This window comes from Magnolia sinica, chromosome 18 (assembly GCF_029962835.1).
Source record: "Magnolia sinica isolate HGM2019 chromosome 18, MsV1, whole genome shotgun sequence".
Taxonomy (NCBI): Eukaryota; Viridiplantae; Streptophyta; class Magnoliopsida; order Magnoliales; family Magnoliaceae; genus Magnolia; species Magnolia sinica.
In genome coordinates this window covers 14,981,748-14,993,368 of record NC_080590.1, presented here as the reverse complement: position 1 = coordinate 14,993,368, position 11,621 = coordinate 14,981,748, and positions in this window count along the sequence as shown.

Genomic DNA, 11,621 nt, shown 5'->3' with positions numbered 1-11,621 from the left:
CTAAAATTTGGATGCATCTGAAACTTGGTCTGACCCCTCATCCAAGTGGGGCACACATAATGGATGGGCTGGATTTGTAAACCACATCTTGATGGGCCCAACAAATGATTATGAATTTTTTAATGGGAGGGTAACCCCTTTCAACTTTTGTATGTGGTGTGGCCCACAAGTCATCGATTGACTTGATTTTAAGCCCATGGCCCACCATGGAGAGGTGCATCTGGCTGATGGGGTAGATGTTCAACACACAGCTCGACCTCATGGAAGTTCCCATGAGCTCGACAGCATATAACCTTCCCCCCCCCCCCCACACACACACACACGTATATATACACATAGAGAGAGAGAGAGAGAGAGAGAGAGAGAGAGAGAGATGGTCTCCTGTGCACAAGGCCGTGCGGAGATTTTATGCGAGCTTTTCATATGATCTATTAGATTATACTCACGGCTAGGATTCAGCAGCCGTGAGAACGAGAGAGCTTCCGAAATAATGACTCGCTCTCTCATTAGGATTGTATGTTGTGCGTAACTTGGAAAGCTATTGAACGGTACTCTCTTGTTCGATCATAATGTATGTGTTTTATCTATGTCATTAATCTAATTTTTCATATCATTTTCAACCATGAGCTCAGAAACAAAGTAAATCCATATCTCAAATGGACCTCACCATAGGAAAACAATTGTGATTGAACACCCATCGTCAAAAACTTCCTAGGGCCCACTATAATATTTATTTGTCATCCAACCTATTTATTAGGTCACACAGACATAGATGATGAGAAAATAAAAATATCCAATTCTTCCAAAACTTGTGGCCTTCAAGAAGTTTTTACCCGTGGGCCAATGAATCTCATCGTTAAAAGATTTGTGGGGCCCACCGTGACGTTTACTTTCCATCCAATCTCTTCATTAGGTCATACAGACCTGGATGAAGAAAAAAAAACAAATATCATATTAATCCATGATTTTTGTGACCACGAAAAAGGTTTCAATGGCACGCCTTCAATCCCCCGCTACTTTTTACATTGTGGTCCACTTAGTTTTTGGATGTCTTACTTTTCGACTCTAAGTATTAAGACTATATCACCAAGTTGACGTAAGGTTTGGATATAACTCATACCTCATGATGGGACCCACGTAAGTTGGTGACGTCAACAAACCAGCCACATCGGTGATGTGTGGTACACCAGCCAATCCGCTTCCTTCGCATACATGGTGAAATTGGATTGCCTACTGAGTTACTCGCACACTTTTATCCTACTAAGTAAACTCGGTTGGGACCACTATAAATATATGTAGTTTATCCATGCCGTCCATCCATTTTTCATCTCATTTCAATGGTTGAGCCCAAAATTGAAGCATATTCAAAGCTCAAGTGGACCATACCACAGGAAACAATGAAAATAATGATTTCCACCGTTGAAACTTTTCCAGGGCCCACAATAATGTTTATCTGTCATCCAAACTGTTCATAAGATCACACAGATATGGATGCAAAGAAAGATACAAATATTAGCTTGATACATAACTTTTGTGGGCCCTATTTATTTTTCAATGATATACATTGAATTCACATAAGGAACAGGTTGGATGAAATGGATATTTTTTGTTTTCTCGTCATCCAAGTCTGTGTGACATAAGGAACAGATTGATGACAAATAAACGCTACAGTGGACCCTACAGCAAGCCATTCCTGTGAGCGCGAGTGAGTCTCGGCTAATCATAATTTCCGAAACTCTTATTCTCAATGTCGTTGAATCCTAACCGTGAGTGTAATCTAACAGCTCATATGAATGCTCGCATGAAAGCTCTGTGCGGCCTCGTGCACGGGATACCAGGACTCATATATATATATATATATATATATATATATATATATATATATATATATATATATATATATATATATATATATATATATATATCCAATGGTCTACTTCAACAAACAATTGCCTACGAATTAACGGTTAGGATTGCTCAAGCAATCTGATTTTGGGACTGAAATCGCTACAGTGGTCCCACAGTGTAGTTTGTTCAGTTTCTGTGCCACTTGTGCAATTTCTGAGTATCTGTGTCTCGAGCTTCACTATCTCAGTATCTGTGGTCTCCAAATAGGCAGGCTGAGAATATACATATACAGCAATTGTCCATTTCCCACTGAAAAAGGTCCCAAGATTAGAGGCTAGAAAATTCCAAGGGGGAACTTTGGGGAAATGACAGACCAACGGTCTGAGTTGCCAAACTCTGGGCTTGTGCATGCTGTATACCGCCTCACTTCACATATTCTCCATAGGCGCGTGGTTTATAGAGTCAGTCCTAAAATCCTCAGAGGCAGTCCCCTAGTTGAACCGTTCAAGAGGTAGATCCCACCATGAATGGGCCACGGGCGAAGTGTAAGCTGTCATAGATTCCTCGCCATTTGATCCGTTGACAACTTAAAATAGTAGAATGGCCAACAATTTCCATTCAAGTCCTTATAGAAATAAACTTATTATACAAGTGATTCACTTGCTGAGTGTCAAGGATACGTTACCTCAATCCAAGGATAGTTACCTCAATCCGTGCCTTGACATATTGGCCTTAATCTTAGAGAGATTCATTTGTATAGAATAATCCATTCTTTCCATTTTTATTGTAATTAGCATTTATAACTCTGATCTGTAATTATTCTTATGCACATTGTAATTATCTATATATATAAGAAATACTCACCATGATTGTGTGTGGTGGTTTTTGTTCAAACCTTTATATGGTATCAGAGCCCTCTAGGATTAGCCTCCATCGATCCCTCTTGCTTCAAAGGCTGCCAAAAACAACTCACCCTCCCTTCTCCCCTTCAACACCATGATTCAAATGGTAACCATCAAATTATCATCCTCCAATTATCTCCTATGGAAGAGCCAGCTTCTTCCTCTACTTGAAAGCCAAGAACTACTAGGTCATGTGGATGGAACTCTTCAACCTCCTCTACGCTTTGACCCTGTTGGCTCTCAGTCGTCAAGCATCAAACACTTGGCGTGAAAGAACACCGACTAGCGCCTCTTGAGTCTTCTGCTCTCCTCCCTCACGGAGGAAGCCATGGCCGAGGTTGTGGGCCTCTCCACCTCACGCGAGGTTTGGTTATCACTCGAAAACACCTTTAGTCACCGATCAAAGGCAAGAGAAATTTGTCTCAAGGACGATCTTCAACTGATGAAACGTGGGACTCGATGGATAACAGAGTATGCTCGAGCGTTCAAAGCCTTTTGCGATCAACTCCATGCCATCAGAAGAGCCATCGACGACACCGACAAGGTTCACTGGTTCCTCCGAGGACTGGGTTCGAAGTTCACTAGCTTCTCCACCGCCCAAATGGCCCAAACGCCCCTGCCTTCCTTCTCTGATTTGGTCTCCAAGGCCGAAAGCTTTGAACTTTTTCAGCGGTCTCTTGAATCCTCTACTCCACCAAACGCTACTTTCACAGTCATAAATCACGGCAATCATCACTCAAACTCTAGGCACTCAAATTGCAACCACCAGGGACAAAATCCCTCTTCAAACCACAACAATGGCCGTCCAAACTCAGGGCAGGGACGCCGTCCACCGCGTTGCCAAATCTGCCGGCAAGAAGGGCACTATATCGATAAGTGCAACCAAAGGTATGCACGGGGAGGAGGTGTTGTCGGCAACACAACTTATCTCACTGAGGCCTTTAACGCCTCTTGCTCTCTTAATGGGCCCGAGACTAGTGATTGGTACCTGGACACAGGGGCTTCGGCACACATGACACCAGACCTCTCCCACTTGGATCAAGCAAGTAATTATACGAGTAAAGATCATGTAATTGTAGGGAATGGTGCTTCCCTACCCATTACCCACACTGGTACTATCTCTCCTAACCCAACACTTGATTTATTGGATGTATTAGTTGTTCTTCGTCTAACCAAAAATCTCCTGTCCATTAGTAAATTAACATCTGATTTTCCTCTCTCTGTTACATTTACTACTAACCTTTTTTTCATCCAGAATCGTCAAACGGGAAGTGTGGTGGCAACCGGTAAGAGAGATGGCGGCCTATATGTGCTGGAGCGCGGAAACTCCGCTTTTATTTTTGTTCTTAAAAATAAGGCTTTACATGCTTCATATGACTTATGGCATGCTCATCTGGGACATGTAAATCATTCTGTTATTTTCTTTTTAAATAAAAATGGCCATCTCTACCTTACCTCTTTATTCCCTTCTCCAGCTTTATGTTACACATGTCAAATTGCCAAAAATCATCGATTGCCTTATTCTCGTAATGATCGTCAATCGTCTAATGTGTTGGATCTTATTCATTGCAATATTTGGGGTCCTTCCCCTGTCAAGTTAAACTCGGGATTTATTTATTATGTGTTATTCATTAATGATTATTCTCATTTTACTTGGCTTTACCCTTTGAAATTAAAATCTGAATTTTACGATATTTTTATTCACTTTCAAAAACTTGTGGAAAACCAATATTCCACCCGCATCAAAATTTTCCAAAGTGATGGTGGTGCTGAATTTACAAGCAATCGCTTCAAAACGCACCTTAGCGCCTCGGGTATTCACCATCAACTCTCTTGCCCATATACACCTGCCCAGAATGGCCGCGCTGAAAGAAAACACCGACATGTGATCGAGACAGGATTGACACTTTTTTTCCATTCCCATCTTTCTCCTCATTTTTGGGTTGACGCCTTCAGCACTGCAACATACATCATCAATCGCTTGCCCACACCGCTTCTTGGAGGTATGTCTCCTTTTGAGCTTCTTTATGGCTCTTCACCAAATTATGAGAATTTTCATCCTTTTGGTTGTCGAGTCTATCCTTGTTTACGTGATTATATGTCTCACAAATTTTCTCCCCGCAGCATTCCTTGCATTTTTTAAGAATACAGTCCTTCTCATAAAAGATTTCGTTGTCTTGATCCCACTACCTCCAGACTTTATATTACCTGCCATGCCCAATTTGATGAACACCATTTTCCCTTTCGGGATCGCTCTCAGGCTCAACCCCCTTCATCTCTCCATTTTTCGAATTTTCTCGAACCAAGCATGCCCCATACTGACCCACCTCCACTGTCTCCCCTGCACCATTCTCTGCATATTACTCCATCCGGATCTAACCCGTGTGTCATTTGTACTGACCCAGTGGACGAGTCTTTGCAGGTTACTGACTCTCTTGCAGGTCCACCGTCTCAGGAGCCTCAACCACCTCCTGTTGACTCTGATGTTGCTCCGCTTCTCACTGATCCCACTCCTACTCCAGCTTCTCAGTTCATTTCTCATCCCCATGCTCACACGAGCCAAAGCTGGCATTTTCAAGACTCATCATCCGGTGAATCTCAGTATTTTGGGATCCTCTGGACTGCTCTCTGCTCTCCTTGCCTCCACTGCACCTAAAGGTTTCAAATATGCTACTAAGAATCCTGCATGGCTTATTGCCATGGATGAAGAAGTTCAAGCTCTGCAACATAACCGCACTTGGGTTTTGGTCCCTAGACCTGCCAACACCAATATTGTCTGTTCCAAATGGGTGTTTCGAACCAAATACCTGCCTAATGGATCCATTGAACGCCTCAAGGCTCAGCTTGTGGCCAAAGGCTACACTCAAGTACCTGGTCTTGACTACACTGACACTTCCAGTCCTGTTATCAAGGCTACTACTGTTCGTGTTGTGCTCTCTCTTGTTGTTACCAACAGATGGCCTCTCCGCCAACTTGATGTGAAAAATGCATTTCTCAATGACACTCTCACTGAAAATGTTTATATGGAACAGCCTCCTGGGTACATTGATCCTCGGTACCCGAATCATGTTTGCCATCTGAAGAAAGCTCTCTATGGCCTCAAACAAGCTCCTTGTGCCTGGTTTCAGTGTTTCAGTTCCTTTCTTCTCCCCCTTGGGTTTTCTTGCAGCCGTGCAGACACCTCTCTCTGTCTTTCATCAACAGTCTAACATTATTTATCTGCTTTTATATGTTGATGATATTATTATTACTGGCAACAACTCTTCCCTCCTTGACAGCTTCGCTCGCAAGCTCAATTCTGAGTTTGCCATCAAGGACTTGGGCTCCCTCATCTGCTTTCTTGGTTTGGAGGCTACATACACTATTGATGGTCTCTTTATCAGTCAGCTGAAATATGCTCAGGATATTCTGACTCGAGCACAATTACTTCACAACAAGCCTGTTCACACTCCTATGGTCGTCTCTCAGCATCTGACTGGCGATGGTCCTGCTTTCTCGGACCCCACTCTCTACAATTCACTAGTTGGTGCCCTTCAGTACTTAACCATCACTCGCCCTGACATCGCTCATGCTGTTAACTCTATTAGTCAGTTCCTGCATGCCCCTACTACAGATCACTTTCTTGCTGTCAAGTGCATTTTACGCTATGTCAAGGGCACACTTCACTTTGGTCTTATTTTTCGTCCTTCTGTTACTTCTGGTGCCCTGGTTACTTTGATGCTGACTGGGCTGGTTGTCCCGATACTCGCCGTTCCACCTCTGGCTACTCCATTTATCTTGGCGATAATTTGGTTTCTTGGAGTGCCAAGAAGCAACCCACTGTTTCCCGTTCCAGTTGTGAGTCTGAGTATCGCACCCTTGCAACTATTGCAGCTGAACTCACTTGGCTCACCTATCTACTTCATGATCTCAAGGTTCCTATTTCCTAGAAGCCTATTCTCTTATTTGACAACAAAAGTGCGATCTTCTTAAGCTCCAATCCCATTTCCCACAAACGGGTTAAGCATGTTGAATTAGATTATCATTTTCTTCGGGATCTTGTTGTTGCCGGTAAACTTTGCACTCAATATGTGCCCTCTCATCTACCGGTTGCCAATCTCTTCACCAAGAGTGTTTCTCGACCTCTCTTTGAATTCCTTCGTACCAAGCTTCATGTCCGTTCAAATCCGATGCTCAGCATGCGGGGGGGTGTCAAGGATACGCTACCTCGATCCAAGGATACGTTACCTTAATCCACAGCTTGACATATTGACCTTAATCTTAGAGAGATTCATTTGTATAGAATAATCCATTCTTTCCATTTTTATTGTAATTAGCATTTATAACTCTGATCTGTAATTATTCTTATGCACATTGTAATTATCTATATATATAAGAAATACTCACCACGATTGTGTGTGATGGTTTTTGCTCAAACCTTTATACTGACAACCACCAAAAAACTTCCAAATACTCGTGGTGGCCACATGATGGGTTGGATCAGCCTGATTTTCCGTGTGTCCAACTTAATGGTGGGGCGACCCTTCTTGACAGGTTGGATAACATGGATGCACCCAACCTTTATAGAATAAGCTCTACAAAGGACTCGCAGAGGGACTGACGTCCATTAGTTCAAAACCACAAATACAGAGAAAACCATCACTAAAGCCTCACACATTTGAGGGCAGAGTAAATGAAGTAAATATACAATGCTCGATTGAGCGAACGGTTTGCTTGGCTAAACAAACTACAGGCATGGCTCACCAAACCTGTCACATGGTGGGCCATACCTTGGATGAGAGAGAACCCAAAAAAACCTCCAGATAATCCCAACCATCCAATATGGGCCCCCCTTTTATCTTTAAGGGTATTAAGGCTGTCCTTTTCCTCGTTAAATGCTACCCACTGGCTCTGAGCATACATTTGCAAGCCGTGAATGAGATAGCTATATGATCATCTGATAGGAGAGATGTTGGGGCGTGCCCCATTTCATGATAAGGTCCCAGCAGATGCATGTGCGTTGCAGGATTGGAGGGTGGGGGAAATCCCACCGTTGCTTTCGATTGAGCTCATCATATTACGCCTCAACATAAGCAACCATTGTCTTCTAATCGTGCCATTAGGAAAAGAAAATGAAAAAAAATAAAATAAAATCAGCCTCTTTTACCCCCGAAGATTTTGGAATGATCGTAACCACCTCCACCTTTTTATAAAAAGACCTTGGAAATTGAAATACTACGGTATTGATGCTTTGAACACTGGGTCATTGACCCAAGTTTTCATTAAACCACATGACTTGGTTCTAGTTTCTGGAAGTTGGGTCTAGTTGTCCCAATGAGTCCTGACTGAGCCAACTTACAAGCGAGTTCCTGCTGACTTAGCTCAAAATCTCACCTTGCCAAGTAAGTGATACCAATGCATCATGACTTTGAAGTGGGCCCCATAATTCGATAATAGAGAACACTTGCCTATCGCTTTCTACCATGGATGGACAATGCTCAAGAAATCCTCTACAGGACAATCTAACCTCCACGAGATGGGCTATCACAAAAAATCAGACGGATTATATTTACATTTAAAAAAAAAAAAAAAAAAGGACAATCTAACCTGCATGAGATGGGCTATCACCAAAAATCAGACGGATTATATTTACCAAAAAATTAAAAAAAAAGGTGAGCCACGAGATCATAAGCCCCGTTCTGTTAACCCGTCGGGTTGAGCGGATAACTGTGAATATCGGCCAAGATCTTCCGGTAGGACTCCAAAGCTCCACACGTGTCTCAGCTCGTCGCACGAGGCGACCGGCGTCACACCCGGAATATCCTCCTTACGGAGGCTGCATCTCTGCAGATGAGAGGCCCGGGGACTTTCCTAAGCCTACCTAGGAAAAGGCACGGCCAAACCGCTCCGCTCGTGACTCGCGGTTACTTGACTGTACACTTTATATAAACTTAAAAACGTACTTGTTATAGTCGATATGGGATAAAGGGAGGGAGATGCAGCTTCCTCGAGTGGATCCCTGACTGTGGGGCCCTCCATGTTGTATGTGTTATATCCATGCTGTCCATCCTTTTTTCCAGCTCATTTTAGGGTGCAAGCCTAGAAATGAAACCAATCCAAATCTCAGGAGGACCACACCACAGGAAACAGTGATGAGTGAATACCCACCGTTGAAAACGTCTCGGAGGCCAGCATTATCATTATTTGCCATCCAATGTGTTGATAAGGTTACGCAGACCTGGATGGACTACACATCTAAAACATTTGCAGGCCCTAAGAAGTTTTTAACGGTGAGCGTTCAATCACCACTCTTTCCTGTGGTGTGGTGGTCCCGAGATTTGGATCGGCTTTATCTTGGGATCATGCCGTAAAATAAGCTGGCAAAACGGATGGACGGTGGGATATAAGACATATACATTAGAGTGGGACCCACGGTCAGGGATCCACCGAGGCCTTGGCTAAGGGAGGGAATGTGACGTACGTTCGAAGTTTGTGGGGTCCACACCTATCATGTGTCATATTGTACATCTGGTGTGCTTCCGTATGTTTACCTTACATCCCAAAAATCATCCAAATCCAAAACGGAGGTGGTACACACCAGGGGCATCAATGTGCAGCCACGCCTGAAAAATCTATATATTCACTTGTTGTGGCCCACCCAGTTTTTGAAATGGTTTTGGCTGTGCCTTCATCCTGCTGGGGCATACCTGGAGAATATTGTGGGACCCACATTCCATCTGAAAGTTTCAACGGTCGTCATCACCACTCCCAATATCCTCCATTATTCCCTTTGGTGTGATCCACCTGATTTATAGATCAGGCCGGAATTTTGATTTCTAGGCTAAAATGGGAGCCTGCATCTATTGGATGGATTAGATGGAACTCACGAATTCTCGATGGGCTCTACATATGTAGAACATACTGTGATAATTCGCCAACTTTTCCCAAAATAGGAGCCCTTGGGAAATTGTGCGCTCTTCCACGGTGGGCCCAGCAGTATCTGATCTGATACTGCAGAATTCTTACAATCATGGTTCTGTTATCCAAACGCTTGATCTGATGGGCTGTATCATAGACGGGGGACACTTCCAAAATTTTCCAGATGGGAAGATCCTAACACCTAATGGCCTCCCAAATGAACGGTTGACTGTAAACGGTCGAATAATCAAAATTTAAGAATCTTTTATCTTGGATGCTTTCGGGCTATCCTAATCAACAATGAATCCCACCAAAGCAACGGTTGGTATCAACAACAAGTGATCCTACATGCATAGAATCCCTTGTGTTGTAATTCCTCTCAGCCCGCAAAGAGATGTTAAAGGAAAGGAAGATCCCCCTAGATAAATGGTCTGGATCATCTGACCGCCATGTCTATTAGCTCCAAGGTGATGGACCACGTGTCACAATCTGGGGTGCCCTCACTGATGCTAGACCAAAGCGAGAACTCTTGTCAATTATCACAAGCATGTGCTGCTGCCTGCTGGACTCCACTGGATGCGGATTGGATTCGGTCAGGTTGAGTAGCGAGTCCGGCTACTGAAGTGACGTCACCAAGTTACGTGGGCGATGTATTTGTTGTATCCACACCGTCCATCCATTTTGAGATATCATTTTAGGGCATGATGCAAAGAACGAGGCAGATCCAAAGCTGGAGTGGACCCCACCACAGAAAACGGTGGAGAGAGTGACGCCCACCGTTGAAACCTTCCGAAGGTCCACCATGATGTTTATTTGAGATCCAACCTGTTCATGTGTTAAAGAAGACATGAAAGAAGGGAAAACACAAATATCAGCTTGATCGAAAGATTTCGTGGCCCTTAGAACTTTTCTAATGGTGGGCGTCATTCTCCCAATTGTTTTGTGGTGGGGTCCACTCGAGCTTTGGATCTGACTCATTCTTTGAATTATTCCCTCATATTATCTCTTCAGATGGATGGACGGTATGGATACAAAACATACATCATGGTGGCTCACAAAACTTAGTGACGTCACCTCAGTAGCCGGTCTTGCTACTCAACCTGTCAGTAGCTAATCCGCGTCCGACTCCACTTGTGCACGTCACTTCTGACATGTGGGTCACAATGACAGGTAATCTAGACAGATGAGGCATTGCACCCTACCAGATGGACCGGCCCAAAAAATCTCTGGAGAAGAGCTTTGATACTTTGGTATTGTGTGATAGATGATACACCGCCACGTAGAAATTAAATACATGGCACACATGTAATTCAGATTAAACTGTCTCATTTATATGTCGCACTTAAGATTTATCATGAAACACAAAAATAATAATACTAAGTATAATTGATTATTGATTTGTGAATGGTAGACATTCATTGGACAGTTCAAACTGAAAAAAAAATAAATATATATCCAATTGTCTACTTCAACAAACAATTGCCTACGAATTAACGGTTAGGATTGCTCAAGCAATCTGATTTTGGGACTCTGAAATCGCTACAGTGGGTCCTACAAGGTAGTTCGTTCAGTTTCTGTGCCACTTGTACAATTTCTGAGCATCTGTGTACCTAGCTTCAGTATCTGGTCTCCAAATAGGCAGGCTGAGAATATACATTTACAGCAATTGTCCATATCCAACTGAAAAAGGTCCCAAGATTAGCGGCCAGAAAATTCCAAGGGAGGAACTTGGAAATGACAGACCAACGGTCTGAGTTGCCAAACCCCGGGCCCCACTTGTGTATGCTGTATACAGTCTCACTTCACATATCTTCCATAGGCGCGTGGTTTATAGAGTCAGTCCTAAAATCCTCAGAGGCAGTCCCTAGTTGAACCGTTCAAGAGGTAGGTCTCACCACCAATGGGCCACGGGCGAAGTATAAGCTGTCATAGATTCCTGGCCATTTGATCCGTTAACGACTAAAATCATAGAAT